This window comes from Aquarana catesbeiana, linkage group LG05, assembly GCF_042186555.1.
Source record: "Aquarana catesbeiana isolate 2022-GZ linkage group LG05, ASM4218655v1, whole genome shotgun sequence".
Classification (NCBI taxonomy): domain Eukaryota; kingdom Metazoa; phylum Chordata; class Amphibia; order Anura; family Ranidae; genus Aquarana; species Aquarana catesbeiana.
In genome coordinates this window covers 96,938,205-96,961,694 of record NC_133328.1, presented here as the reverse complement: position 1 = coordinate 96,961,694, position 23,490 = coordinate 96,938,205, and the positions used below count along the sequence as shown (strand labels likewise).

General features: G+C 43.3%; 1 pseudogene; it reads left to right on the top strand.

Moving 5' to 3' along the window:
* The window catches only part of LOC141144365 (uncharacterized), a 36,638-nt pseudogene extending 23,727 nt beyond the window's left edge, over positions 1-12,911 (top strand).
* The last annotated feature ends 10,579 nt before the right edge of the window (positions 12,912-23,490 follow it).

The window sequence follows — 23,490 nt, the reverse complement described above, 5'->3', positions numbered from 1 at the left end:
AGACTGCGGCCATGAGGAGGTTCTCTATTTATTTATTTCTAACAGCTCTCTTCCTAGTAAGGTGCATCCCTACATCAACATATACAAAAAACACAATACATTTACCCTGGGACTTTTTATATGAGACGCATCACAAACAAACTAATCTACATGATTACTGCTTTATTGATCGACAGAGAATGAGATTTGTATCCATTGATCAATAAAGCAGTAATCCTGTATATTAGTTTATTTATTGTTTGTTTGTGATGCGCCTCATATAAAGTTCCAGGGTAAATGTATTGTGTTTTATTTTGTATATGAGGTGCATCACAAACAAACCATCACTAATATACAGGATTACTGCCTTATTGATTAATGGATACAAATCTCATCTGTTGATCCATAAATCAGTAATCATGTATATTAGTTACAGTGTCTTGCAAAAGTATTCACCCCCCTTGGCATTTTTCGTGTTTTGTTGCCTCACAACCTGGAATGAACATGGATTGTTTGAGGATTTGCATCATTTAATTTACAGAACACGCCCACAACTTTGAAGATTTTTCTTTTTTTTATTGTGAAGCAAACAACAAAAGGGACAAAAAAAACAGAAAAAGTCAATGTGCATAACTATTCACCCCCCTAAAGTCAATACTTTGTAGAGCCACCTATCACAGCTCCAAGTCGCTTTGGATAAGTCTCTATGATCTTGCCACATCTTACCACTGGGATTTTTGCCCATTCCTCCTCCAAAACTGCTCCAGCTCCTTCAAGTTGGATGGTTTGCGCTTGTGAACAGCAATCTTTAAGTCTGACCACAGATTTTCTATTGGATTGAGGTCTGGGCTTTGACTAAGCCTTTCCAACACATTTACGTTTCCCCTTAAACCACTCAAGTGTTCCTTTAGCAGTGTGTTTGGGGTCATTGTCCTGCTGGAAGATGAACCTCCGTCCTAACCTCAAATCACACACAGAGTGCTACAGGTTTTGCTCAAAAATATCCCTGTATTTAGCACCATCCATCTTTCCCTCAACACTGACCAGTTTCCCAGTCCCGACTGCTAAAAAACATCCCCACAGCATGATGCTGCCACCACCATGTTTCACAGTGTCTTTCTTCTGGCCGTTCTGCCATAAAACCCAACTCTATGGAGCGTACGGCTTATTGTGGTCCTATGTACAGATACTCCAGTCTCTGCTGTGGAACTCTGCAGCTCCTCCAGGGTTACCTTAGGTCTCTGTGCTGCCTCTCTGATTAATGCCCTCCTTGCCCGGTCCGTGAGTTTTGGTGTGCGGCCGTCTCTTGGCAGGCTTGTTGTTGTGCCATGTTCTTTCCATTTGGTTATGATAGATTTGATGGTGCTCCTAGGGATCAGCAAAGATTTGGATATTTTTTTTATAACCTAACCCTGACTTGTACTTCTCAACAACATTTTCCCTTACTTGTTTGGAGAGTTCCTTGGTCTTCATGGCAGTGTTTGGTTAGTGGTGCCTCTTGCTTAGGTGTTGCAGCCTCTGGGGCCTTTCCAAAAGGTGTGTCTATGTAATGACAGATCATGTGACACTTAGATTGCATGTAATTGGTGAGATTGATGTAATTGGTTGCACCAGAGCTTTTTATGGGCTTCATAACAAAGGGGGTGAATCAGTTTTTTATTTATGAAAAATAGTTTTATGTATATATTTTTGAAATTTTACTTCACCAACTTAGACTATTAGACTATCCATCACATATAATTCATATTAAAAAAACATTGAACTAAAGGCTGTAATGTAATAAAATAGGTCAAAAGCCAAGGAGGGTGAATACTTTTGCAACTCAATGTATGTATTGGTTGTTATGTCATATAAAGTTCCAGGGCAAATGTATTGTGTTTTACGTGTATGTAGGTATGTGGGCTGTACTCACGATGTATTTGGAAGGATAAAAACAAACCAGAAAATTTGAAAGGAAAGGCCCAGGCATAAAAAAAAACATTAAAAACAAGTTTTAGTCATTAATTTCTGTGATTTCTCTCCTGTTTAGTGCACCTACCGTAATGACCTACGTGCAACTCGAAAACCTCATTAATAAATGGAGTTTAGAGCTCGAGGATCAGGAGAAGCATTTCCTGCAACAAGCCACACAAGTCAATCTCTGGGACAAGACCCTGATCAGCAATGGGGAAAGAGTGAGTATCGGGTATTGTGGAAGGTGCAGGAGAAACCCCAGCCACGTTCTGTATGGTGATCCAAACTTTACATTTTATTCTGTGCAAAATATAAAAAAAAAAAAAAAAAGAGGGGGAAATTTTTACTGAAACTGGAGAGGGCAAAATCTGGTGCAGCTCTGCACGGAAACCAATCAGCTTCCAGGTTTTATTGTCAAAGCTTAATTGAAACACACAGAAATTAGAAGCTGATTTGGCTGCCATGCACGGCTGCACCAGATCCTGAGGTCTCCAGTTTTAGTAAATCTTCCCTATTGAATACATCTATGCAATACATGCACCTTTCCGAATGTTTTATGTCGACAGCTTTTTGTAGCATTACTGAAAGGATAAAACTTTGTGAAAGGTGCATTTATTGCGGAGATTTACAGAACGTATTTTCTTTTTTTTTTTTTTTTTTTTTACTAAGTCCCTGGGTCCTGGAAAATGGCAGATAACAATGTTCTACGGGCCAAGGATGTCCTCCACACACACCAAAAGATTTCTTTAGCACTAACTTTATAGTGTCACAAGCAAACAGTATGGTCGTGACACAATAAAGTGGTTCCAAAGCGATCCAATGGTGTTTAAGGCTTCATGTATAAAGGATGTTGTTTAACCTCTCCTAAAAGATTTAACTTGACAGCTAGAAACCAACGTCAAAAAACACCTGTCTAGCCGCGTTTACATGCCGCGTTTAGCCAGGTTTGCGTCTAGAAGCGTTTTTTAACTGCTTGGCGACCAGCGACGATGTACGTCGGCACAATGGCATGGCTGCACATATGGGCATACCTGCACGTCCCCTTTAAGACGCGGCTTAGTGGGCGCGCGCCCTCCTTGTACTCTGTGAGCATGCCCCGTGGACTCTATGTTTGCCGGGGGCCCGCAATCGTGACACAGAGCAACAGAACGGGGGGATGCCTATGTAAACAAGGCATTTCCCTGTTCTGCCTAGCAACATGACAGGGAGCTACTGCTCCCTGTCATCGGGAGCAGTGATCTCTGTCATGTTGTAGTGAGCCCCCCCCACAGTTAGAATCACTCCCTAGGACACACTTAACCCCCTGATTGCCCTCCTAGTGTTTTAACTCCTTCCCTGCCAGTGTCATTTACACAGTAATCAGAGCATTTTTATAGCACTGATCGCTGTAAAAAATGACAATGGTCCCAGAATAGTGTCAAAAGTGTCTGATGTGCCTGCCGCAATGTCGCAGTCACGAAAAATCGCAGATTGCCGCCATTACTAATAATAAAAAAGAAAAAAATAATAAAAATACCATAAATCTATCCCCTATTTTGTAGATGCTATAAATTTTGCACAAACCAATCAATATATGCTTATTGTGTTTTTTTTTTTCTTTTACCAAAAATATGTAGAAGAATACATATCTGCCTAAACTGAGAAAGAAATTTTGTTTATAATTTTTTGGTGGGATATTTTTTATAGCAAAAAGTAAAAAATTATTTTTTTTTTTTTCCAAATTAGCGCTTTTTTTTGGTTTGTTTATAGCGTAAAAAATAAAAAACTGCAGAGGTGTCCAAATACCACCAAAAGAAAGCTCTATTTGTGGGGAAAAAAAGGACATAAATTTTGTTTGGGTGCAACGTCGCAGGACCGCGCAATTGTCAGTTAAAGCGACGCAGTGCCGTATCGCAAAAAAGTGCTCTGGTCAGAAAGGGGGTAAATTCTTCCGGGGCTGAAGTGGTTAAAAAAAAAAAAAAAAAATTAAATTTTTTGTTAAAATGAAAAACGTCTATAAACGAAACGCGTTTAGCAGTGTTTACACACTGTTACAGGTATTTGGCATTTTCAAATGCCTCTGAACGTCCGTCCTGAATGCCTTTTTTTTGCGTTCCAAAAAAATCCTTCTAAACTGAACTGCCTAGAAAGGAGTATAAAGGTCCCCGTGTACATGTACTGCTAAGAGAACATAGAGGAGAGTTCAGGGGCAGCTGAGAAAAAAAACACCCAACTCATCCTAAACGTCCGTTTACCAGCAGCAGTGTACATGAAGACTAATGAATGTTTGTTTGTGGCCTTTAATATTTTGGAGTTACACATGCAACTTTTAAGTATAGTTGGCTGCTCTAAAGGACTGTATGTTTAATCCATAATCTATATATTTTTAATTTTTCAGATCACCTCTTTACATCGAGAGATGGAGAAGGTAAAATTGGATCAAAAAAGGTAATTTAATTGTTTTTGTTAATCACGTGTACCATGTATTCGCCTTCATTTGGCAGTAAATGTTAAAGGATAAGGTCACCTTTTTGGAACATGTTCCTTTTGTTCCACCTGTATTTAGGGTGAAACATGCAACATGTTCCCGTTCCCCCTTTCAGTCCTGACAGCAGGCGGGGAATCTTCTCCCCGCACCTGCTGTTGCTTTTTGAAAAGTGCGCAGCCATACAGGGCTCCGCCCACATGGCCGCGCCATCCATTCACAGTTTCCTGTGAATAAATGAACAAAACTACAAGTACTGTCATCCACCGCGGCTGACGGCTGGGTAGTTCTGAATAAAGTGCGAGGGTGTTGTTGAGCGTTCTCGCAGTTCATCCACAAGCCCTGCAGATTTCAACAGACAAGCCGTATGTAAGTACAGGCAGAAAGCTGCAGGGCTTGTCTGCAGAAGCCTGGCATTTAACCGCTGATCCAATGGTCACGGGTGCAATGCTTTCCAGGCTCCTGCAGGAATAAATTATAAATGCACTTTTTTTTTTTTCTGCAAAAATATGTACATTTGTTATGGAAAGGTTAACTTGGCTTTTTAAGTTTTAGCTGTATATTTCTTGCCAGAGATACCCCTATGTGTGGTATGGAGATTCCACATATGGGTACAAACATTAAGTAGCGCACACATAATAGATCAAAATAGTGTTCAGTTTGTTAGAGCTGCACGATTCTGGATAAAATGAGAATCGCAATTTTTTTTGCTTAGAAGATAGATCACAATTCTCGTGGCGTCTTTCACATTAAAACAAAAAAAAATTTGGCTAACTTTTACTGTTTCATGTTTTTTTTTTTTTTTTCTTTTTTATTAATTCATTGAAGTGTATTTTTTCCCCAAAAATTGCATTTGAAAGACAGCTGGGCAAACACAGTGTGACATAAAATATTGCAGCAATTGCCATTTTATTCCCTAGGGTCTCTCCTAAAATATATATACTATAATGTTTGGGGGTTCCAAGTCATTTTAACTTAAGAAAGAAGTGTCAGAAAAAGATTTAGACTTTTAAGTGGTTAAACTTCCTGCATTTACAGGTTGTTGAAAACTTGGCAGACTGCCTGGATTATTTATTTACACAGAAGTTTTCTCCTTTGATCTAAGAAGGAAGCTTAGTTAAAATGTATCAAGTTAAAGACTGGGCAGAATGCCTGGATGCTTTCTTTTGACAGCTGAGTGAGCGGATAGTCTCTCCACTTGTTTATATGAATCGTCAAACTTTGCAGGAGAGATCGTCAGAGGGGGTGAATCGAGATCACGATTTTTTTAACGATTAACTCGGTCAGAGAGCAAAATGGAACCATCTACCTCCAGCATGCGGATGAAGAAAGAGAAAAGACGTAAGATTGGGGGAGAAAAAGTTTATTTCATGTCCAGCAGTCATGCATATGGCTTTGGTCTGTAAAAGTAAATAATCCCCCCCCCCTTTTTTTTTTTTTTTTTTTTTTTTTGTGGTTCACCGTCTTGTATATACTTCAACTCATTGACACAGAATGGATAGTGGGTGGGGCATAGCGCTAAAGTTGACTGGTGCAATTTTTGTTTGCAAACACTACTTTTAGACCCCTTTCACACCGAGGGCGTTTTGCAGGCGCTATAGCATTAAAAATAGCGCCTGCAATCCGCCCTCAAACAGCTGCAGCATTGTCCCCAGTGTGAAAGCCCGAGGGCTTTCACACCGGAGCGCTGCGCTGGCAGGACGTCAGGAAAAGTCCTGTCAGCAGCTTCGTTTGCAGCGGTGTGTTTACCGCTCCTCCACCGCTGCTCCCCATTGAAATCAATGGGGCAGTGCTGGGATACCGCCGGCAAAACGCAGCTATTGCGGCGCATTGCGGGCGGTTTTAACCCTTTTTCGGCCGCTAGCAGGGGGGTAAAAGCGGCCCGCTAGCGGCCGAAATGTGCCGCTAATCCGAAGGTAAAACGCCGCTAAAAATAGCGGCGTTTTACCGCCAACGCTATGGGCGGCTCGGTGTGAAAGGGCTCTTAAAGTGAACTTGTTAAGCCATAAACACAGGGCCGGCCATTGCTGATCTCCTAAAAATGCCAGTCGCCTGCCTTCCTTTATTCATATAACCATATTGTACTAAAGTTCCCTGCACACTAGGATATGTCTTTTTAATTCGCATTGCATTCTGTAGAATTTCAAGTGATCTTTTTTTTTTTTTTTTTTTTCTCCAACAGTTACAAACTGGCAGAAAACATTGATGCCCAACTGAAGCGAATGTCGCAGGATTTGAAGGATGTCATCGAACATCTGAACACATCCGCTGGACCCGGAGACTCCAGTAACCCGGTTAGAGCCCTTTGCTTTTATTTATTTTTTTTTCCCCGATTTAATTTCTGCAGAACGAAACAATGTTTTAATTATAGGAAATCCCATAGTGAGAGAATATGAAGACCTGAGATTGGCCAGGCAACTACTATTCTTTGGAAAAAGTCAGACGTACATGATATCTGTGTTCAGGCAAAAAATCGCCGCCATTACTAGTTAAAAAAAAAAAAAAAAAGTTTATAGACGCGATAACTTTTGCGCAAACCAATCAATATTCACTTATTTTTTTATCAAAAACGTGAAGCAGAACACATATTAGCCTAAACTGATGAAGAAATTCAATTTTTTTTTTCTTTTCTTAAGTTGATACGTTTTTATAGCAGAAAGTTTAAAAAAAATTTGTGTGTGTGTGTATGTATATATGTGTATATATGTGTATATATGTGTGTGTGTATATGTATATATATATATATATATATATATATATATATATATATATATATATATATATATATATATATAGTGCGTGTGTGTATGTATGTATGTGTGTGTGTATATATATATATATATATATATATATATATATATATATATATATATATATATATATAATTTTTTTTTTTCTTTCTCAAAATTGTCTTTTTTTTTGTTTATAGTATAAAAAATAAAAACGCAGAGGTGATCAAATGCCACCAAAAAGAAAGCTCTATTTGTGGGGGTAAAAGAGGACATCAATTTTATTTGGGTTTCGCAATTGTCAAAGTAACGCAGTGCCGTATCGCAAAAAAAAAAAGGGCCTGGTAATTAAGGGGGGTAAAACTATCCGGGGCTGAAGTGGTTAATGTGGTAGTAAAACTTTGTTTTTGGAATTGTACCTACATGTAATGCCTGTGCCACAGTGCGAAAGTTCAAGGCATGATGGGATATAGTACAGGGTAACCTGGCTATGTCATACACAGCACACATACTTATACTTCTTTAAAAATAATGGGTTTGAAACTTTTTATTTATTTTTTTTAATTTTTTTTTTTTTATGATCTAGCTTATAGAGATTATAATCTCATATAGATTATAGGGCAAGGCTAATGTCTTGGTAATTTTTGTATGGCGTTTGCAGGCTGGAAAAAAGAACAAACCCAAGATAAAAAATACAACTTTTATGATATTTATTGAAAATTAGAGTTTTGAATGAACTTTAAATAACATACTGTGTTTTTATATTACAGCTTCAACAGATCTGTAAAATCCTCAATGCTCACATGGACTCCTTGCAGTGGGTTGATCAGAATTCTGGTGAGTGTCACTTTTTATTTGTAGCTACTTATAGCACTCTTTTTTTTTTTTTTTTTTTCCTTAGGTTGATGTTGGTCCTAATATGTGTTGTATTGTTATCTTGGGAAATTGAGCTTCCATCAGGGGAGGGGTACAATGGCTATATTTTGTATTTCTTAATCGTCACAAGATTTCATGATATCCATAATGATTGGATTACCTTCACCTTTCCAGGTAAATGTGGACACTGGCAAAAAAAAACAAAAAATCAACACCTCTCTACCCAGTGGCGGCTGGTGCTCGATAATTTGGGGGGGGGGGGGGGGCGCCAGCCTCTGAGGGCAGTTGCCTATGGATTTTTTTCCTGCCTGTTCAGTACCCCCCTCTTTGGGTGGGGGGGGGAGAAGGGCTTTATCTGGATTGGTGGCCAATGGCCTAGAGCAGGGATATGCAATTAGCGGACCTCCAGCTGTTGCAAAACTACAAGTCCCATCATGCATCTGCCTCTGGGTGTCATGCTTGTGTCCGTCAGAGTCTTGCTATGTCTCATGGGACCTCAAGCATCCAAGGATGACCCAATCAATGCTTGCCATCCTTGGATGCTTTCATCTTGAAGGTAACGGTAACACGCTGCTACCTCTGAAGAAGACAAGACTGACAGGTTAAACACCGGGGCCTGCTTCTCCTGCTGAGAAGCAGTTAGCTGCAGGCTTCAAGCACAGGCCTACCACCTAGTTCCACTAGGAAAACTGGACTCCAAAGACCTCCAAGTCCAGAGACCGGTCATATTCACGGTAAAGGAGAACCCCAACTCTTGCAGGTGAGGGGAATTTTATCAGCCTTCATGGATGTTGTTTGGACACGGGACACGAATAGGTGCCACAGTTGGTGTCAAGAGGTTAAAAGCTGGAATTTCAGCGCTTTCCCCCTCCACACTTTGTGCTCAAATGTCTCTCTGAATTTTGAAAGAAGAGCGAGTTCTTTGTGGCCCTGGAGAGGTTGGGGTGTAATGGAGCCCGTATTGAAATGGGAGATGTTTCTCAGCCTGTATTCAAACAGTTCCAAAGACCAATGGATACATTCAGTCTATTTTGGACCTTAAGCGTCTACAGATTCCCGGAGGTGTAAAAATACATGATGGAGTCCACCTCTCGACCATCTGTGACATATTGCCTTCCACCCACCCCTCTGCTTTTGGCCATTTTTTGCTTTTTTCCTTTTTATGTATTTTTTAAATAATAAAGCTCTGGCCCGCCCCGCATGTAATTCTTCTAGGCAGATACCTGGATTTGACAGATATCCGCTCCCCCTTGAAAGGTGGCAAATGTGGCAGGGGGGGGGGGGATGAGGAATTCAATCCTCGGAAGTTCCATCTCTGGGTGGAACTCCGCTTTTAAGTGTGCAGGACCCACAACCGGTAAGTAGGGGGGGATTGAGCGTGAAGATCCACTTTAAAGTGGATGTAAACCCAATGTCATCCTTTGTAAACTACTGCCATAGGGGTTATCTATAAGGATATACATGCCTCCTGCATGTATCTTCACCTGTCAAATGTCTCCCCTCTGTCTGTTATGAGACCCGAAAAACTGCAGATTCTGTGGGCGGGTCTGTTGTCTGGAGCTCGGTAGGTGGAGTCGTGATGTCAGTAGACTCCCCGCCCACCTCTACACTCCCCTTGTCAATATGCATTTTCTCCTGTGTATTTCTTACACTGAACTTCTGCTATGATCTCTAACATCCAGTGAAAAGACGGGAAAGTAACCACATGACTTCAGCATGCCCAATCATGGTGAGGTGTGGAACAGCCAATCCTTGCAGAGCTGCTGAAGAAAGGAGTGGGGGTGGGAATTAAAAAAAAAAAAATAATGCATGTCTTAGGATAGTGCCCGAGATATGTAAATCACCTGTCACTCACAGCAAGGGGGAGGAGTTGACAAAGTTTTTCTCTGTTTGTCAAGATTTATCTCACAGAACAGTAAAAGGGGATTGCTCAGAGCTGGATTAACTCTTTGTGGCAAGACTGGGCTCAAAGGATAGGAAATCTTATACTCTACATTATGATATACAAAAAAAAAAAAAAAAAATTTGGGTTTACATCCACTTTAGGTAAGGGGACTTTCTGGCTTCAGTGGATGCCTATCGGCACATCTTGATCTTTTAGGCTCACAGAGGTTTTCAAAGCTTGCCATTGTGGTCCATACTGCGCAAGTACAGGGACTTGTCTTCTCTGCCTGAGGGGCCTTATAATCAACAGGCTGCTTCCTGATCCACTAAATCACAGAGAGAATCATCAGTTATCATGGATCAGGACGAAGAAGCGAGAATATTGCAAAACGCGTTGACCCAGTACTCCATTTTGGAACTGTAAACGCGCACCTGCCACACTAAACTTGATTTGGCAACTGCTGTTTCCTTCTGCAATTTTAATGGTGTAATAAACGTGTTAATGTTTTATCAGTTCATTGTTATATGTCCTCCCTGGCCCTGGTTCACACTGGTGCGGCTTTGAAATCGCACGACTTAAGCTGCATATTAGTGCGATTTGCACTTCCGATTTTATTGTGGCTTGCGACTTTATCAGAAGTCTATGCAAGTCACAATGAAATCTGAAAAGGTACAGGAGCCTTTTTCAAAGTCGCGGCAATTTGAACGGTTCAATTGCCGGCAATGGGTTGCGACTTGTCATGACATTTGGAACTGGTATGAACGAGGGCTTAAAGTGATTCTAAATGTTTTTTTTCTTCTTTAAAATAACACACGTGGAATACCTGCTCTGTGTATTGGTGATGTACAAAGCAGCTCTGATCCTCATCCTCTCCAGTTCCCTGCCAGTGCTCCTGGCTGCTCCCCACCCCCTTCCTGCCGGGGGCAAGCTGCTTGCTATGGGGGCACTCAGCAAGGGGGAGGATCCAGGAGCACCAGCAGGGAACCCGAAAAGAGGAGGATTGGGTCTGCACTATGTGGGCTCGTTTATGACCTCTATTGACAGATAGGGCTCCCACCGCCACCTGGCTGCGATTGACAGTAGCAGGAGCAAATGGCTCCCACTGCTGTCTCTGAGCCAATGAGGAGAGAGAGAGAGCAGACCGAGCCTCTGCTCTCATGCATATTGTTGGATCGAGATCAGGCTCGAGTTAAAAAAAAAAAAAAAAAACCTTCTGCCTTTAGAACTTACATTTTAAAGACCCAATTCACCCTCTCCACTCCTAGGTTATGTGGTTTTAAGGAAAGGTTTCCATATTCTCTTGTAAATAAGGGATGGTGCCATAAGAGGTAAACACAGAGTGGATTTAAATTCTATTCAAATTCTATTCTCTAGATCAGGGATATGCAATTAGCAGACCTCCGGCTGTTGCAGAACTACAAGTCCCATGAGGCATAGCAAGACTGACAGCTACAACCATGACACCCAGAGGCAGAGGCATGATGGGACTTATAGTTTTGCAACAGCTGGAGGTCCGCTAATTGCATATCCCTGTACTAGATCATGGTTTTGAAGAAAGGTTACCATATTCTCTTGTAAATAAGGGATGGTGCCATAAGAGGTAAACACAGAATGGATTTACCCATGATTTAAATTCTATTCTCTAGATCAGTGCTGCTCAACATAAGAGGGGCCACATCTACAACCAAATGAAGGAGGGTTACATTTACTCTTCAATTCCAAATATATCAGCTGCTGAAAATGGCTCTCGGTCCTGAGATCAGAGTCCAATCATGTGACCACTGTAACAGCCAATCACAGTGGTCACATGATTGCTGATCCTTCCCACCCCCTGGAAGGGGGTTATTAAAGCAGAGGCCTCAATGGTAATCCCCTTTTCATCAGGGGCAGCAATATACCCCCATCCCCCAGGGTACATTAAAAAAGAAACCTTCCTCCCCTCCATTGGTGTCATTACGTACAATACAACCCACCCCCCCGGCATTGGTGTTCAGTGGTAACTTACCTAAAACATGCACACCCATGCTGCTTCCTTCCTCCTCTGTCATGCCAGAACTTAAATGATCCCTGTTGGACTGGAGATTCAGGGGTCTCCAGACTATGGCCCTCCCAATTGTATAGGAACTACAGATCCCATCATGCCTAGGTCATGTCTGTGAGTGTCGGATTTTACCATGCCTCATGGGACATGTAGTTCTGCAACAGCTGGAGGGTCGTACTTTGGAGTTTCCTGCACAGACACTCGGGTTGATTTTCTAAAACTGGAGAGTACAAAAATCTGGTGCAGCTGTGCATAGAAAACAATCCGCTTCCTTCTTTTTTTTTTTTTTTGTCAAAGCTTAATTGAACAAGCTGAATTTAGAAGCCGATTAGCTACCATGCACAGCTGCACCAGATTTTGCACTCCAGTTTTAGTAAATCAACCCCATTGTCCGGTGCTGAAATACAAATATTTACAGCACTTGGCAGCCTGCTGCTGCTCTGTATTTGATGGCTCATCTTCCACATGACCACTGCAATCTGTTAATGTGTGCCATCAATGAGGAGAGCCATTCAGCTTAACATTCCCGATGGCGGTCCTCATAGTCATCCCTGAGGATAGTCACCCTGGGGCAGGAGTAGGCAACCTTGGCCCTCCAGCTGTGGTGAAACTATAAATCCCATCATGCCTCTGCCTCTAGGAGTCATGCCTGTGATGGTAAGGGTCTTGCAATGTCTCGTGGGACTTGTAGTTTCAAAACAGCTGGAGGGCTGAGGTTGCCTACCTCCTGCCCTAGGGTGTTACCAATCATATCTTGCTGCTTACATTGATTTGTTTTCCATCTCTTGTGTTTTCCAGCTCTTCTCCAGAGGAAAGTGGAACAGGTGACGAAGGAATGTGAGAATCGGAGGAAGGAACAAGAGAGAGGATTTCCTATTACATTTGATTAAGCGTAATAAATGTAAGGCTGTTCTAAAATATATAATTATTGTGTTCAATTTTTGTTATTTTTTTTCATTTTGTTAATAAAGGATTTGTTCTTCATCCCAATGGCTGAATTATTTTACTATTCATCGAGGGATGAGCGGAATGGAATCCCTGTGGGGTTTTTACTGATATCTGGAGAAATTTATCTTCACTTCCTGTCCTGCTGACATTTTTACCAGACAGGAAATGAGGGGGGAGGGATGACTCTCCAACTGCAACACAGACACTTTTAAAAGTGTTTTCTTTTGTAGAATAGGGTAAGGCGAGAACCCGCTAGATTTTTATCTCCATGTCCCTCTTGGAGATTTTCTCTAATTTCCTGTCTGGTGAAACTTTGGCAGTAGGACAGGAAGTGAGGGGAATATCTAAGTCTGCAGTTTTCATTAACCACTCCCCCCCCCCCCCCCCCCCAACCTGGCACATATGAGGCTTCTTGGCAGGTGGGCTTTAACCGCTTCAATACTGGCCACTTTCACCCCCCTTCCAGGCCAATTTTCAGCTGTTACACTTTAAATGACAATTGCGCGGTCGTGTGCAACACTGGGGGTTATTTCCGAAAGGCAAATCCACTTTGCACTACACTTGGAAGTGCAGTCGCTGTAAATCTGAGGGGGAAGATCTGAAATGAGGGGAAGCTCTGCTGATTTTATTATCCAATCATGTGCAAGCTAAAATGCTGTTTATTTTCCTTGCACGTCCCTCTCGAATCTACAGCGACTGCACTTCCAAGTGCGCTTTCAGTGCAATTTCAAGCGCACTTTACACTTGTGGATTTGTTATTTAGTAAATAACCCCCCCCCCCCCCCCCCCTGTGTACCCTTATGACATTTTTTTCACACAAATGGCGCTTTTTTTTTTGGTGGCATTTACGTTTTTCTTAGTTGGTGGCATTTACGTTTTTCTTAGTTTCTGTTATAAATTTTTGCAAATAAGTAATCACTGGGCACTGATCAATGTGAAATGTCCCCAGGCACACTTGCCGGTTACCCGCTCTGCTTTCCTCACACTGTGACAGCACGTGAGGAAACAGGAATGCCAATAACTGGCAAGTTGTGATTGGACACAGCTGATCACATGGTAAAGGGCCACTGTGATTGGCCCTTTTACCTCAAGGTGTGTCCAATGCATACTTGTGATTGGTTGCTTTCCAATCAAGTGACTGACAAATCACAACAGCAGTCACACGATGAGAATGCCCACCTCCACTATTTAGATCATGGAGCTCAAACTGGCGGCCCTCCAGCTGTTAAACTACAAGTCCCATGAGGCATTGCAAGGCTGACAGTTACAAGCATGACTCCCACAGGCAGAGACATGATGGGACTTGTAGTTTTGCAACAGCTGGAGGGCCGCCAGTTTGAGACCCCTGAATTTTAGATCCACTTAAAGGGCCGGGAGGCAGCGGCAGGAAGGGGGGTGTGCTCAACCTGCGGGCCCTCCAACTGTTGCAAAACTACAAGTCCCATCATGCCTCTGCCTTGGTGTGTCATGCTTGTACCTGTCGGAGCCTTGCAGTTCCTCATGGGACTTGTAGTTCCACAGCTGGAGGGCTACAGGTTGAGCACCTATGGTTAAAGTAAAGCCTGGTGACCCTGCCATGAAGGTCCTTGTTCGGACACTTTCCTGGGGTGACAACTCTGTCCCTGCCCCCCTCAATTTGTTCTGCGTTCTCACACAGGCTTCCAATAGAGACTACAAGTGGTTGTTGCAACACACATGGTCCACTGTTGTCACCATTGGACAACACCTTGAGAAATGTCATGCAGCCATTGCTGGAGTGCATGTAGATAGGAAGAGGCTGCAGGAGATCAGCAGCACTAAGAAATAAAAGGATTGAAAAAAAAAGAAAATGAGGACATTAACTTAAAAAAGGGCAATTATTTATTATACATGGTGCTTTATCAAATTCATATGCATTTAACATCAATTGTAAATTGACAGGAAGAAATAAATGACGTTTCAAAGTGGTTGTTCCTTTTGTGGTGTCGGATGGAGAGGGATTACCTCCTCTCTGTGGTCCTTTATATCTGGAATGTGTGTTTTTTTTTTTTTTTTTTTTTTATATATATACCTATTACCGGTGAATTCCAAACAGTATAGTAATTATATGATACATCAGCTTTTAAAGTGTAAGTAAACCCTACTATCGTTTCTAGCCAAGGAAGCTGCCATTTTTGCCTCTGTTTAATCAACAACTGCCATGATGCTGCACATGTGATCAGTTATGACACCAGCCATTGGATGGTTTGACAGTTTGGTTGAGAGCACAACCAATGGGAGTGTTACATTTCCGGCACATGCCAGAAAAGTAACTGTTTTATGGATGGGTTTACTTCCGCTTTAAGGAAAAGGAGTCGGGAACCTATCAGCTCATCTCTGCAGCCCTAAACAAGGCTACTATCCAGTGCGGAAAGAACTGGTTTGTCTCGGCATGGAGCTGTATGGACTGTTTCACACGGGCTTCAGCTTCTATAAGAGCTTTGTGATCAGAAAGTTTTGACAAAAAGCAATTGCAGAGCTTTCAGTCAGCTTTGTTTTGAAGCTCTTAAAGTGGTTGTAAACCCGGGTTAAAAAAAAAAAGACCCTGCAAGGCAAAGGCATAATGAGCTAGTATGCATAGCATACTAGCTCATTATGAATTACTTACCCGAGAACGAAGCCCCCCCGCAGCCGTCCTCGTCTCCCCCTCCGGCCGGCAACCTCTCTCTCCAGGGGGTTACTTCCGGGTATCGCGGCTCCGGCACTGTGATTGGCCGGAGCCGTGATGAGGTCACTCCCGTACATGCGCGCGGGAGACGCCGGGAACGGCACAGTACAACTGAAGCAACGGCACGTACGTGCCATTGCTTCACTTGGCTTAAGTGCGCATGTGCCGATGAAGTCGGCACATGCAAATACAGGGATGGTTTTAGGAGATATCCAGTGCAGCTACAGGTAAGCCTAATTATAGGCTTGCCTGTAGTTTAAAGTGGTTTAAAGTGGTTGTGCCATTCAATGATCCTAATGGGAGTGCTGATTGTCACTTTAAGCAAGCTACTAGCTGGCTTCAAAAAGTGTACAGTGAGGGGGGGGGAGGGAAAGTATTTAACCCCCCCTGCTGATTTTATAAGTTTGCCCACTGACAAAGAAATGATCAGTCTATAATTTTAACGGTCGATTTATTTTAACTGTGAGAGACAGAATAACAACAAAAATATCCAGAAAAAAGCATTTTAAAAAAAAGTTATAAATGGATTTGTATTTTAAATGAGTGAAATTGGTATTTGACCCCTTCGCAAAGACATGACTTAGTAGTTGGTGGAGAAACCCTTGTTGGCAATCACAGAGGTCAGACGTTTCTTGTGGTTGGCCACCAGGTTTGCACACATCTCTCTTTGCAGATCCTCTCCAAGTCATTAAGGTTTTGAGGCTGAAGTTTGGTAACTCGAACCTTCAGCTCCCTCCACATATTTTCTATGGGATTAAGGTCTGGAGACTGGCTAGGCCACTCCAGGACCTTAATGTACTTCTTCTTGAGCCACTCCTTTGTTGCCTTAGCCGTGTGTTTTGGGTCATTGTCATGCTGGAAGACCCATCAATTACCCATTTTCAATGCCCTGGCTGAGGGAAGGAGGTTCTCATCCAAGATTTGATGGTACATGGCCCCGTCCTTTGATGCAGTGAAGTTGTCCTGTCCCCTTAGCAGAAAAACACCCCCAAAGCATAATGTTTCCACCTCCATGTATGACGGTGAAGATGGTGTTCTTGGGGTCATAGGCAACATTCCTCCTCCTCCAAACACAGCGAGTTGATGCCAAAGAGCTCGATTTTGGTCTCATCTGACCACATTACTTTCACCCAGTTCTCCTCTGAATCATTCAGATGTTCATTAGCAAACTTCAGAAGGTCCTGTACATGTGATTTCTTGAGCAGGGAGACCTTGCGGGCGCTGCAGGATTTCAGTCCTTCACGGCGTAGTGTGTTACCAATTGTTTTCTTGGTGACTATGTTCCCAGCTGCCTTGAGATCATTGACAAGATTCTCCCGTGTAATTCTGGGCAGATTCCTCACCGTTCTCACGATCATTGAAACTCCATGAGGTGAGATCCTGTATGGAGCCCCAGACCGAGGGAGAGTGACAGTTATTTTGTGTTTCTTCCATCTGCGATTAATCGCACCAACTGTTGTCACCCTCTCACCCAAGCTTCTTGGCGATGGTCTTGTAGCCCATTCCAGCCTTGTGTAGATCTAAAATCTTGTCCCTGACATCCTTGGATAGCTCTTTGGTCTTGGCCATGGTGAAGAGATTTGAATCTGATTGCTTCTGTGGACAGGTGTTTTTTATACAGGTAACAAGCTGATATTAGGAGCTCTCTCAATGGGAGTGCTTCCTAATCTCAGCTTGTTACCTGTATAGAAGACACCTGGGAGACAGAAATTTTGCTGATTGATAGGAGATCAAATACTTATTTCACTCCATTAAAATGCAAAACAATTTATAACTTTTTTTAAATTGATCTTTGTCGTTATTCTGTCTCTCACTGTTAAAATAAACCGACCATTAAAATTGTAGACTGATCGTTTCCTTATCAGTGGGCAAACGTACAAAATCAGCAGGAGATCAAATACTTTATTCCCCCTCACTCAAAAGGATAAGCTTGCTTAAAGTGGCAATCAGCTCTCCCATTAGGTTCTATATTCAGCAAGCTGTATTTGAAATGTACTTTTAAGTCTTCGGTCACACCGAATCTGACTTTAAAATGCGACTTCACGATTTCAAATCTGCATGCTGGTGCGACTTCATGCACAGATGTCTATGCAAGTCGCACCTGCACTTGCAAAAAGTACTGCTGGAGCTACTTTCAAAATCGGCACGACTCCGGTGGGAGTCAGGAGCACTGATTTGACCGCTTCCATTGTGGACAATAGGGTGCGACTTGTCATGCGATATTTAATAGTTTTGCACCGGTGTGACCGGGGATCTAAAAGCTTCAACGAAGCTCGCTGTTTACACTGCTTTTATACAACTCCTAGACCACCAGAGGGCGCCCACGCCCCTTCTCCTAGCACCACTACTCCTTTCCCGCTCTGTGGTCACGAAGAAGAGCTGGCCGGGGACAGGATCTAATAGCACTGGTAAGATCCAGATTTCACCCCCCCCCCTTCCTCATGGGTGTCAGGCTGCAACACAACACCCCCCCCACCACCACCACAGGTGAGTCTCTAGACCAGGGGTCTTCAAACTATGGCCCTCCAGTTGTTCAGGAACTACAGTTCCCATGATGCCTCGTCATGTCAGCGAATGTCAGAGTTTTACAATGCCTCATGGGATGTGTAATTCCGCAACAGATGGAGGGCCGTAGTTTAAAGATCCCTGCTCTAGACCTTAAATGGACTCGGAGGTTAAAAAAAAAAGACAATTTAATTTCATAGGTTGGACTTGGGTCTTTTTTTTCAACCTCACCTACTATGTAAAAAGACACTCGCCTGTGTTGTCAGACATGAGATTCCTTTGCGTTAAGAATGGTCTGCCAGGAAACCAAGCCCTTCCTGGAATCTGAACCTCCTCTCCGGCCCCCACAGGGCTCGCTGGGTCCTCCTGCCATAAAAATTGATGACATTACCGTGTGCACTATAGGGACCTAAAGGTCAGCAAGAGGAACCAGTGAGCGAGGAGCCAGGAGAACAGCAACCGTGTTTCCCAACAGACATCCAGGTCTGTTTTATTAGCAAAAGGAGAGATCGGCATTACAATCATTAGCAAGTAAGTCGCCTTAAACAATTATTTTTGGGACAGGTTTACTTTAAATATGTGCTTCTCAAGTACCCCCAACAGGTCATGTTTTTTTTAGAATTTCATTCAGCATGCAAAAAGGTGCCTTGCATAAATGTCAATTGCTTGGTTTTTAGAACAAACTATTTTATCTAAGGCAGGGGTGTCCAAACTTTTTTCAAAGAGGGCCAGATTTGATGAAGTGAACATGCGTGAGGGCTGATAGTTTTGCCTGACGTTCTTTGAAATATTAAAATTCGGTCTAAGTGTGTTCGTTCGAGCACTAATACACTGCCCAACAAGAATTCTGCAGCCTCAACCATTGCCATCAATGCAGCCTCACCATTGCAATAAATGTAGCCTGATCCATGCCCAGCTGCAGCCTCGGAAGGGGCCAGGGAGGGGGCGAGACGAGCACCGACAGGTAACATACAGGAGAATCTCCTGTTTACTCGGTGGCCTCTGTAATACAAAGTCCCGCTGCCTCCTGCCTGATCTAAGGGGGTGATTGAGGTTGGGACCCCCTGCTTTAAAAAGGATAAGTACACTTTAAAGCAAAGTGCATTTACCTGTTTTGGACCCATTCCCCCCCCCCCAGATGCAATCCTTGATCTGACAGCCGGGGCCTCCAGGGTTTGTTTACATCCAGCTCTGCAAGTCCTCACGGAGCCTGCACACTATATAGCTCCATAGGCTTCTATAGGACCTTCCCAGGCTTTGGGACTCGGCCATTATTTGCCTTGGCCGGCCCGCACATTTTTAGTCCCCATGGACTTTTATGGGACCGTGTCCCAAAGCTTGAGAGAGGGGTTCAACAGAAGTCTATGCAGCTGTAATGCGCAGGCTGAAAACGACCAGTGGAACTGCTCGCTGTCAGATCATCATCTGTGGAAGGAGGAAGGTAGGTTAGGGATGGTCGGGGAGAAAAAGGATAAGTGCACTTTGTCTTAAAAAGAGGAGTTCTGCCTGGGGGGGGGGGGGTGTTAAAAGCCAGCAGCTACAAATACTATAGCTGCTGACTTTTTTTTAAGATATGGACACTCCCCTGTCCAGGGAGCCCGGGACGTCGGCACCCCCTGCCGATTTTCAGGTGCTGCTGCCATCTCCACTAAGGGAAACTGGCAGTGAAGCCTTTCGGCTTCAGGGCTGGTTCCCTACTGTGCATGCGTGAAGTGTGCAGAAGTGGGGACAGGTCCCCGTTCCTTCCTCCCCCCTGAAAAAAAAGGTGCCAAGTGTGGTGGGGGGAGGAAGCAAATTAGCGGAGGTTCCACTTTACTCATCCTTTAAAGCGGGGGTCTCAAACTGGCGGCCCTCCAGCTGTTGCAAAACTACAAGTCCCATGAGGCTTTGCAAGGCTGACAGTTACAAGCATGACTCTCATCATGCCTCTGCCTGCGGGAGTCATGCTTGTAACTGTGAGCCTTGCAATGCCTCATGGGACTTGTAGACCTTTGGGTCTTGCAGCTTTGCAACAGTTGGAGGGCCGGCAGTTTGAGACCCCTGCTTCAAAGTGACAATGTCAGAATATTTAACAGCTTGCTGACCGTATAATCTCTCGATATAAGGCGGCTCGGCTGCGCCAGATCACGTCCCTAGTGCGTGATCTGACACTTCTGCTTAGGGGGTGCGTGCGTGCTACCAGCGACCCGGCCGTGCTGTGACTCGACACAGCAAATGTCGATCAGCAGGTGCCAGCCGCTGGACTACCGCCAGCACCCGGCGATCGTCATTAATTCACAGAGGACGGGGGCTCTGCCTATGTAAACAAGGCAGAGCCCTGTCCTGTCAGGCGGGGGAAGTGGTAAATTTTCTTTTCCCGCAAAGCAGGGGATAAATTCTATTACTTCCCCTAGTGAATGCAGCACATACAGTACACACAAACACTGTCTAGGAACACATTTAACCCTTTGATTGCCCTAGATATGACCCCCTTCCACAGCCAGTGGCTTTTTTTTTTTTTTTTTTTTAGCATTGACCACTGTAATAGCGGCAGTGTCCAATTGCCCGCCGCAACATCGCAGTCCAGCTATAAGTCGCTGATTTCCGCCATTATTAGTAAAAAAAAAAAAAAAAAAAAATTAAGAAAAATTCCAGTATATATCAACGAAAAACAACGCACTTCATTTTTGCAGCAGCCACAAAGCAAAGACATGCAACAGAACGGAGCGGCTGCATGCCCTCGTTTACTACTGCCTGCTCTTATAGACCCCTGGCCATCTGTGTAAACAAGCCCCTAATGCTGAACTTTCAGTTTACATCACCTAAATAAGGTTCAAGAGGCATAAAAAAAAAAAAAGTTTTGCAATAGCTTATAGCAGGGATATGCAATTAGCGGACCTCCAGCTTTTGCAGAACTACAAGTCCCATGAGGCATAGCGACAACCAGAGGCAGAGGCATGATGGGACTTGTAGTTTTGCAACAGCTGGAGGTCCGCTAATTGCATATCCCTGGCTTATAGTTTAGAAAAGCCTGTCCCCTGGCCAGCATATTGCAGATGACCCTTTGCTCCTTATGTGGAAGCAGTGGTCTCTCTGCAGAGGTCTGGCACGTCGGAGCTCAAGCGCTCCAATCAGAAAGGGAGCATCCTCTGTGCAGTATATTTTTTAAAATAAATAATTTTTATTAAGACATATCATGTATGTAAAAAATATAAACAGAAAGATTACAAAGTCAAGGTGTGCATAAATGCTAAAAACATATCTGTAGTGAACTTCACAGGGCTTGGCCTCATGGGTGTGACGGCCAATGCGAAGGGTAGGTATTTTAATTATCCGACATGTTTCGCCAGTATTGGCTTCTTCAGGGATAGGTTGTTAATACCTAGAACGCTACAATAATTCTGTGAAAATAACATAACAATCAGTAGATATAATCGAATGAATGATCATTTAAATAGATATATATATATATATATATATATGTTTGCGAGCTGACAGTATAGACTGACCTCCACCACCATCCAAAGGGCACCAAGAAAAAGTCCCCACACAACATCGGGCAGCCCAGATGTTTAGTTAAGACACTTACTTTACTATTTTGTACATTATTGTAAATTATATGTTGACTTTTCTGTTTGATCGACAGTTTATGAATCTTTATCATTATTACCTATGTATGGTTTTTGCGAGCTGTCAGGGCGACTTGTGTGAGCACACTCTAGGGACAAAAACCCCCCCCCCCCCCCTTCTTTATCCTTCTTTCTGTAATCTGTCCCAATTTCATGCCTTGTGTGCAGGCGCTTCTTTGGGGTTTTACCCATGTCCCTGGACTGTTCTCGCCCACCTTTACCTTCTCCCTCTGCGTGCCTCGATAACGTCCCCGTGCCCTCGGATGCTCGGGCTTTCTTTTTCCCTTCCCATTCCCTTTCTTCCCCTCCTTTCTCTTCTTATTCTCCCCCCCTCCCTTGCCTCTTTCCTCTCCTGTCCTTCCACTTTCCGGCCCATTTCTTTCCTTTTCTCCTTTTCTTCCCTTATTCCCTCTCAATCCCCTTTCTGGTTGCTCTATTGTCCCTGAGTCCCTGCTTCCCGATGTGGGGTTTATGCACTTCATCTGGTACTTTTAGCCTCCTACCGGGGACACACTTAGCTGTATGGACACCCAAGGGCTTAGGGAATTCCCTCTGCCCACCTTAGCCACGACGCATTGGAAATTTCTATTCTTTTCCAGGTATCACTCCGCTCTATGCGGCGTCTGACACCGCGTCCTGTCTGTGATGTTGATCACATCACCATGGACACCACCGCAATGCCTTCTGGATCTTGTAGGCCGGGACGGATTTGCGGTGGGCGCATGCGCCGTGGCTTCCTTTGTCCGCGCACACGTGCGGTGACGTCAGACGCCGCGCGTGTGTGGGGGGCATAAGAACGCCGGCATCCCAGGCCAGCACACTCGCCAGGGATGTCACAGGACACCGACGTATCAACCACCACTTGACTGGGTAGGTACTAGTATGGACCCTTAATGCTTGGCGCCTTAACTGACTTACTTCTTGTTCTCACTATCCTTTGCTTTTTGGTTTTTCCTATCTAGTGTTATCACTGGCTGCAGGCTTTACTTAGCCCAGCATTTCGCTTTATATCTACTCAATGGTAAGTGTGCACTTACCTTGCTTTTCGCTGTTGTAATCTACCTATGGATCAACCAAAGTGCATTTTGTGATTATACCTTCTCCCCCCCAGATAATCTTACAAGTGGCATATAAACTCCTCTCTTGTTTATGCAAATCATAGAGATACGTCTCCTATTGTTGCTTAAAGTTTCTCTCTAAGCTGAAGGACTTATCGGTGTCCTGCCATTCACTTTAAAGAGCACTATTTTGTAAGTACATTAATTGGAGACTCTTTAGTCCCATATAATGAATTTTCTCCACCAATTATTGGAACTTATATAACTTCTTTGAAAAAATTTGAAAAATATGACATTATCATAAATGATTTTATTCTAAATAATTTATACCTCTTTAGATATATACTTGGCCAGGGCCTTTTTACTGCCCCCTGCAGCTACCTATTGTGAACTTGGCTGGAGGTTTAGTGCTGGAGGTGTGTGGAGGCCCCCCCCTGGTGACTTGCAGGTATCTCATTTCCATCTATAGAATGTCTGGTTGGGTGATTGTTTCGGGATGGGGATCTCTGGGCTGCCCGATGTTGTGTGGGGACTTTTTCTTGGTGCCCTTTGGATGGTGGTGGAGGTCAGTCTATACTGTCAGCTCGCAAACATATATATATATATATCTATTTAAATGATTTTTTCTACTGTATCATTCATTCGATTATATCTACTGATTGTTATGTTATTTTCACAGAATTATTGTAGCGTTCTAGGTATTAACAACCTATCCCTGAAGAAGCCAATACTGGCGAAACATGTCGGATAATTAAAAT